The following is an 8,933-nucleotide window of genomic DNA, read 5'->3' on the forward strand; positions in this document are numbered from 1 at the left end:
CTGGGAAGCCATCTGGCCCTGGGCTCTTGTCATTTGGGAGATTTTTGATTACTGCTTCAATTTCCTTAGTGGTTATGGGTCTGTTTAGGTTCTCTATTTCTTCCTGTTTCAGTTTTGGTGGCTGATACATCTCTAGGAATGCATCCATTTCTTCCAGATTATCTAATTTTCTGGCATAGAGTTGCTCATAATATGCTCTTATAATTGTTTGTATTTCTTTGGTGTTGGTTGTGATCTCTCCTCTTTCATTCATGATTTTATTTATTTGGGTCATTTCTCTTTTCTTTTTGGTAAGTCTGGCCAAGGGTTTATCAATCTTATTTGTTCTTTCTTTCTTTCTTTTTTTTTTTTAAAGATTTTATTTATTTATTTGAGAGAGAGAGAATGAGAAACAGCATGAGAGGGAGGAGGGTCAGAGGGAGAAGCAGACTCCCTGCCGAGCAGGAAGCCCGACGTGGGACTCGATCCCGGGACTCCAAGATCATGACCTGAGCCGAAGGCAGTCGCTTAACCAACTGAGCCACCCAGGCACCCAATCTTATTTGTTCTTTCAAAGAACCAGCTCCTAGTTTCGTTGATCTGTTCTACTGTTCTTTTGGTTTCTATTTCACTGATTTCTGCTCTGATCTTTATTATTTCTCTTCTCCTGCTGGGTTTAGGCTTTATTTGCTGTTCTTTCTCCAGCTCCTTTAGGTGTAGGGTTAGGTTGTGTATTTGAGACCTTTCTTGTTTCTTGAGAAAGGCTTGTATTGCTATATACTTTCCTCTTAGGATGCCTTTGCTGCATCCCAAAGATTCTGAACAGTTGTGTTTTCATTTTCATTTGTTTCCATGAATTTTTTAAATTCTTCTTTAATTTCCTGGTTGACCCATTCATTCTTTAGTAGGATGCTCTTTAGCCTCCATGTATTTGAGTTCTTTACAACTTTCCTCCTGTGATTGAGTTCTAGTTTCAAAGCACTGTGGCCCGAAAATATGCAGGGAATGATCCCAATCTTTTGGTACCGGTTGAGACCTGATTTGTGATCTAGGATGTGATCTATTCTGGAGAATGTTCCCTGGGCACTAGAGAAGAATGTGTATTTTGTTGCTTTGGGATGAAACGTTCTGAATATATCTGTGAAGTCCATTTGGTCCAGTGTGTCATTTAAAGCCTTTATTTCCTTGTTGATCTTTTGCTTAGATGATCTATCCATTTCAGTGAGGGGAGTGTTAAAGTCCCCTACTATTATTGTATTTTTGTTGATGTGTTTCTTTGATTTTGTTATTAATTGGCTGCTCCCATGTTAGGGGCATAGATATTTACAGTTGTTAGATCTTTTTGTTGGATAGACCCTTTAAGTAGGATATAGTGTCCTTCCTCATCTCTTATTATAGTCTTTGGTTTAAAATCTAATTTGTCTGATATAGGGATTGCCACTCCAGCTTTCTTTTGATGTCCATTAGCTTGGTAAATGGTTCTCCACCCCCTCACTTTCAATCTGGAGGTGTCTTTGGGTCTAAAATGAGTCTCTTGCAGGCAGCATATCGATGGGCCTTGTTTTTTTTATCCAATCTGATACCCTGTGTCTTTTGATTGGGGCATTTAGCCCATTTACATTCAGGGTAACTATTGAGAGATATGAATTTAGTGCCATAATAAATAATCTTAAATTTAAAAAAAAGGAATGTTCTTAGCTGCTCATAATAGAAAATCTAACTAAAACCAATTTAGGTAATACAATCTGTCTCAGCAAAAAGGCTAGAAGTAGGCATTTCCAGAGATGGCTCAAGTATCAACCATATTATCCCGGATCCAGACTATATTTTTCTTTCTTTCTTTCTTTCTTTTTTTAAGATTTTATTTATTTGAGAAAGAGAGAGAGCGAGTGAGAGAGAGAGCACAAGCAAGAGAGAGAGAGAAAATGAATGGTAGGGAGGGGCAGAGGGAGAGGAAGAAGCAGACTCCTCACTGAGCAGGGAGCCCAACTTGGAGCTCCATCCCAGGACCCTGGGATCATGACCTGAGCTGAACGCAGAAACTTAATCAACTGAACCACCCAGGTGCTCCCGACTGTATTTTTCATTTCACCTGACTTTTCATTCCTTTAACTGTTACCTCATGTTTTCAAGATGACTCTGGAAGAAAGGGAAAGAGTGGCACCAATAAGCCCCCTTCTTGCACTTGTCCCTTTTTATCAAGAAATAAATTATCTTTTTCAGAAGTACCCCCACAGATTAGCTGCAAGGGAAGCTGGAAATGTAAATACCCATCAAAATGGAATGTGATAGATATCCTTGACACGCTCAGCTCAATCATGATCCACCCCCTGGGGATATGCCAGGGTTGGACCTGTTCCACCTGAGTAAAATCTGTGTTCCACCAATAAGGACAAAAGAGTGAAGGACACTAAGAGTATCTTTTACAAGTACTAACCTCTACTAGGGATACCATTTTAATAGTAAGCCTCCTCACTGTGAAGACAAATAATGCTGAAGGCTTTGCACCAATGGTAGATCATGTGCCTAAATCAGAATGACTCCAATATTTGGAATAAGATACATTTCAGCAGAAATTACCCAGGGATACATCAAAACTCCTACTTGCCACTTAAATAGCTTGGGTTTGCAAATACAGTGCTCTTTAGTGAAGGAGTAATTTTTTTTTTTTAAGATTCATTTATTTATTTTTAGAGAGAGAGAGAGTGTGCAGGGGTGGGAGGGGAGGGGCAGAGGGAGAGGGAGAGAATCTCCAGCAGACTCCGCACTGAGCACAGAGCCTGTCACAGGGCGATCCCACGAACCTGAGATCATATCCTGAGCTGAAACCAGGAGTCCAACGCCCAACCAACTGTGCCACCCAGTCATCCCACTGAAGGAGTAAATTTTTTAAATGACATTTCTTATGCTTGGTTTATAAAAAGGAGCTCCATCTGTTACAAATGTGTAATTACTTGTATAACATGTCACAATGTCACCACCGTTGGTTTCTTTAAGAATGAGTGTTACCCATATCCAGGAACACCAATTACTTGGTGATTCTCCTGGATGTGGGATGTTGTACTGGGCTTGAATTCTTTTCTTCTCATTTTATTTATTTATGTATTTATTTATTTATAAAGATTTATTTATTTTAGAGAGAGACAGTGTGCACACATGCACATGAGTAGGAGGGGAGGGGCAGAGGGAGAGAATCTTCAAGCAGATCCCCCGCTGGGCTTGGAGCCTGATGCGGGGCTCGATCCCAGGACCCATGAGATTATGACCTGAGTCGAAACCAAGAGGCAATGCTTAAACAATGGGGCCACCTAGGCACCGCTCTTCTCATTTTAAAATTCATATTCACGACTAGGGTTAAAATAAAATAAAAATAAAAATACATAAGTTCATGTTCAGTGCATAGCAAAGTATGTGTAATTGAGAGATTCATTTATTTGGGGTTTAATAAAAAGTTATCTGATTTGTTGACATTAAAAACAAAAGACAGTTAATTTAGAAGCCATGTTCAAATAATTGAATATTATTCAAAATCTAGCAGTTGTCCAAATAGATGCACACAGGGGCTGGAGGCCTGGTGGGGGTCTCTGCACGCTGGTGGGCTTGTGACATGTCCAATGACTGTACCTTGAAGGGATTCAGGCTGACTGGTCAGATCTTCTGCTTTTTCTTTTCTCTTTCTTTCTTTTTTGGATCTTCTGCTTTTTCCAGAAAAAAAAAAAAACAGAAATCTGGAATTTGGGGGAAATCCCAATTTTATGAATATTGGCAATGAAACCTCAAAATTTTAAAACACTGAGGGCCAAAACAAACCAGATGTATGGGCCTGATTGAGTGGGAGGGCTGCCACTTTCAACCTTGAAATAAGCCCTCATTTGAGAGCTAAGATCATGGAAGTCCAGTGTAGAAAAGCAGCAAGTCCAGAAAGACAGACATTTCCTGGGACCCTCTCCAGGCCAGGCAGGTGCTGCCTTTCACTGAGTGGTAAGTGGGCTTCCCCAGGGAGCAGAAGGTCATGTAGATCTTGACTTCCCCATCAGGACTGGAAAATTCTTTCCCCGCAGCTGCTGGGAAGGTTGTCCCCTGACAGCTCTCAGCCATCAGCCTTCTTTGGAAACTGGTCTCACTCAAGATAGCTGCCTCACTCACAGACCCAGCCCTTTCTCAGGGCAGCCAGCATCCAGTGAGCCCGCTTGTCCTGATGGACCAGCTCAGCTCTGAGCTCCCCACAGGGTTGCCTGAGGTCTTCATTGAGACTGGACTGTAGGGAGATTGTAGCGAGACTTCTGCCTCTGCCCCATCTGGCCCTTCCCTTCCCAGGTGCTCTTGATCCCAAGGGCACTTCCTGCTGGCTCATCTCCAGCTCAGCTCCTGCCTCCCCTGGAACAGGATCTGTGACACTTGGCTCCTCTCTCTGTCTCCTTTCTGTGTCCCAAGTCAGTGTATTTTAGTGAGCCAGGTCAACCTAAGATAGTAGCAATCCTTTTTTTTTTTTTTAAATTATTTATTTATTTATTTATTTTTTCTATTACACGTCTGGGACAAGCAGCCTCCGTGCTCAGTGCGGAGCCTGATGCAGGGCTCCATCCCATGACCCTGAGATCATGACCTGAGCCAAAATCAAGAGTCGGATGCTCAACCAACTAAGCCACCCATCCACCCTAACAGTAACAATCTTTGATGGAGAGATTGTCCTCATCAAATCAAAGATTTTCTTCAAGACATGTAAATTGAAAAGAGCCCCCCCTTCACGCACATTTATTAAAAATACACACCTAGGGGGAACCTGGCTGGTTGAGTCGGTAGAGTATGCAATGCTTGATCTCAGGGTTGTGAGTTCAAGTCCCACATTGGGCATAGAGCTTAAAAAAAAACACACACCTAACAAAAAAATGTGTGTAAGAACTGCAGAGGAACTTTCTGCAATACCTGTTCAACAAATGAACTGCCTCTTCCATGGAGTATCAAACCTGAGCGAGCTTGCAACCTCTGTGACAAGTATCTGATGAAACATATTCCACCAGCCCATCAGAAGACTCCAGGCTTCTGGCCAAGACCGGGACCAAAATGTGTTTACCTGGGTTAGATGTCAGGATCCCACAGAACCCAGCCCTAGAATCAACTCAAGAGTTGATATGAGCTATCTCTCTCTCTCTAATTTATTATTGTTTTTTAAAGAGGGAGGGGGGAGGGGCAGAGGGAGAGGGAAAGGAAGAGAGAGAATCTAAAGCAGTCTCCCCACCCAGCGTGGAGCCTGACATGGGGCTCGATCTCACGACCCTGAGATCATGACCTGAGCGGAAATCAAGAGTCCGACGCTTAGCTGACTGAGCCACCCAGGACCCCCAGTATGAGCTATTTAAAAAAAGCCAGTGGTTGGGGATGCTGGAAGTTTTATTTGTTTTCCGTAATGATTATAAAAATAAAAGTTACTCAGTTAAGCCTTTCTTTTCTAAATCTGTGCGACCCCACATTGAGGGGTTTATTTTATAGCACGTATTTGGAAGGACCATTCATTTCTATGAATAGTGGTAATAATACTGGAGCGGGTTTAATAGGAGAGACAATCCAAACAGATAAGAATAAAAAGGGAAATGATTATCTCCCTCTATTACATTTGCAGATGCCAGTGGGAGAGTTGTGAACTGAGATCCAAATGACAGATGTTACACATTCTCCCAGGCGCTGCTAGACATAAACATTGTTTCCTCCCCACCCCCACTCACTAGGTCTTCTTTGAAGTATCTCTACCGAACTGTCAACCCACACTCAGGGGAAAAAAATTGAGGATTAGTACAAATTCTGAATGTAGTTAATGTTGTAACAGATTATCATTTCAGGACCAGAATTTTCTCGTCTTGGCCTACACGTGTTTTCATGATGAGAACAAAAAGAGGAACATTTGTCACTTTTCTACTTAATTACTTCAAAAGTATCGGCCCTTTCTAGAATCTTCTGCTACAAAACCAACAAACCTAGTACAAAGCCAACTCTCTTTCCCAGGCCTTCCTCGTCTCCAAAGTCACAATGGAAATTGTAAGGAGTTTTAAAGATGGGGTTTTTGAATAGGAAGTATTGACGAATGTGAAGTTAAATCAGGTGTAGAGCAAACAATTTTAATTTGCCCGTGGCTGAAAACAACTAACCATGGACAAATGTCTTGAATTGTTTCTTGAATAAGGGATCCCTGTTCTGAACCAACAATTAGAACTGGTAGGTTTCTTAGAAAATATGATACTCAAGCATCTCTTAGTAACATGCCCTTTGGGGAAAAAGAGGGAAGTGCATTTAGCAAGGGAAGGAAAGGAATGGTATATACTATTTTGATTATGTTACATATGTATAGATTGTTTGAGTCCAATTAAGACTGAAGAAGGGGCGCCTGACTGGCTCAGTCGGTAGAGCATTCAACTCTTGATTTTGAGGTTGTGAATTTGAGCCCCATGTTGGGTACAGAGATTACTTAAAAAATTTAAAAAAGGAGTAATAAGGAAAGAGTATTTTGTAATATTTATAAATGTCAAATCACTATGTTGTACACCTGTAACTAATATAATATTATATGTCAACTGTACTTAAACAAAAAGTAATAGGGGAAAAATCTAATCATTCTAAATAGATACAATAAACACCACACACAACTCCTGAAATACACTGTATTTTCATTACTTGCCATAAAGTGGGTATAGTAGAAGAATAATGGCCTCCAAAGATGCCCATGTTCTAATCCCTAGACTGTGTGACTACCTCACATTATACAACAAGGAGGAATTAAGATTGCAGATGGAATTGAGGTTGCTAATTAACCGACTCGGACATGGGCAGATTACCCTGGATTATCCGGTGGGCACAACAGAATCCCAAGAGTCCTTGGAAGTGGAAGAGGGAGGTAGAGCAGAGTAAGTGTCCTGGGGCGGGAGGGGGGGGGCAGCATGAGAAGGGCTCCACTGGCCACTGCTGGCTTTGAAGATGGAAGGGCTCCACGGGCCAAAGAGAGTGGAGAGCCTCCGGAAGCTAGAAAAGGAGAGAAGACAAATGCTCCCTGCGAGCTTCCAGAGAGGAGTGCAGCCCTGCCAACACCCTGATTTTAGCCCAGTGAGACTCCCATTTCAGACTTCTGACTTCCAGAAGTATGAGACAGGAAATTTGTGTGGTTTCACTAAATTTGAGATCATTTGTTACAGTAGCAATAGGAAACGAATGTAGCAGGTCAGTCAAGGAAAAAACGAAGTTCACTTAGGAGATAACCTCTTTCTTAAAGTGGTATTTATCAGATAATCAATATGAACATACTGTTCTATGCTCGGATATTCCCTTCCATGTGACCCACTTCAGCAAAGCACCTGTCGGTCCTATTTTGTACATTTTTTCTTTGGATTAGAGCCAGTGTTTATTACACGAAACACTTTTTTCTTTTTTTTTTTTTTAAGCAGTGATTATTTTGTCTTTTTTTTTTTTTAAGATTTTATTTATTTGAGAGAGCGAGAGCGTGAGAGAAAGCACAAGCAGGGGGAGCGGCAGAGGGAGAGGGAGAAGCAGGCTTCCCGCGGAGCAGGGAGCCCGATGCGGGGCTCGATCTCAGGACCCCGGGATCATGACCTGAGCCGAAAGCAGACGCTTAACGACTGAGCCACCCAGGCGCCCCTATTTTGTCCTTTTGTAGCTGGCTATTTAAAATGACTTGCAGGGTGCCTGGGTAGGGTGCCCCGCAAGTCAGTTTGTTGGGCGGCTGCCTTCGCACAGGTCATGATCTCAGGGTCCTGAGTTAAAGCCCCGTGTGGGAGTCCCTGCTCCATGGGGATTCTGTTTCTCCCTCTGCCCCTCCTATCCGCTCCTGCTCTCTCTCTCTCAAAAGTAAATAAATTAAAAAATAAAATAAAATAAGATGACTTGCAATAATATCCAGGCTCTTTGTTTCCAATAGGGAATTATTTTAGGGTGGGAAATGGCAGGGAAATAGTGCACATTTTATATTTCCATCATTTGGCCAAAGAAGTAATACAGGAGTCCTAGGTAAACACATGGGTCAAGATGCCCGGGCAGCCGCACTGGCCAGTGGCTTCCAGTTACCAGTTGATATGTTAGGAAGTCAGGGTTTGGCCAATCCGAGCAACTAACTGCAGTAACGGGGACTCCAAGGCCCTGGAATGTTGCTTCTTTCATACCACAAGTTTTGAAACGATAAAAGCAACACTTGTTTTAGAGGGGAAAAAATTCACTTAAATCCCTGGAGGAGGGATTAATGCAGCTATTGAGAGGCACCTATGGGCGGCCGGGTGCAGACGTGGGATAATACGGCGTGTGCGGACCGCGGTGAGAAAGGGCCCCTGTCCCGAGCCCCGCCGGCTCCCCCTCGGGCCCTGGCCACAGTGCGCCTGCGCCCTCCGCCCGGCCCCTCGCTCTCTGCCCCCAGAGCCCCATGACCGCGATTCTCCTTCACTCCCAGGCTTTAAAAGAAGCACTTAGAAATCGCAACAATGCGTTTTTTCCTCTCCTTTTCGAAAAGGAGACAAGAAATGCTTCTGAGGACAGAGGACACTTTTTCAGTGACCCTTTGCTAACTAACCAAAGAATCCCATTGAATTCCACAAACGGTTACTCAACCGGGAAAACGGACCCAAACACGATGGGAAAAGGTATCTGTGCTGACCCCTAAATCTCAGCATGGTGTGTGGGGTGGTGGGACTTGCTAGGGGCCTATGGGGGCCGCCCCTCCGAATTCCTATGTTGGAGTCCGTTAGGTACCTTAGAATGGGACTGCATTTGCAGATGGGGCCTTAGAGGGTTAGTTATGTTAAAATGGGGTCCTTCTCTTGAGTCTGGATCCAATAGGACTGCTGTCCCTTATGAGAAGAGGAGATTGGGACAGAGACGGAGACACCAGGGACCCTTGTGCAGAGAGGAAAGACCATGTGAGGATGCCTGGAGGGAGCAGCCATCTACGAGCCAAGAAACCA

This window comes from Neomonachus schauinslandi, chromosome 1 (genome assembly GCF_002201575.2).
Source record: "Neomonachus schauinslandi chromosome 1, ASM220157v2, whole genome shotgun sequence".
Classification (NCBI taxonomy): domain Eukaryota; kingdom Metazoa; phylum Chordata; class Mammalia; order Carnivora; family Phocidae; genus Neomonachus; species Neomonachus schauinslandi.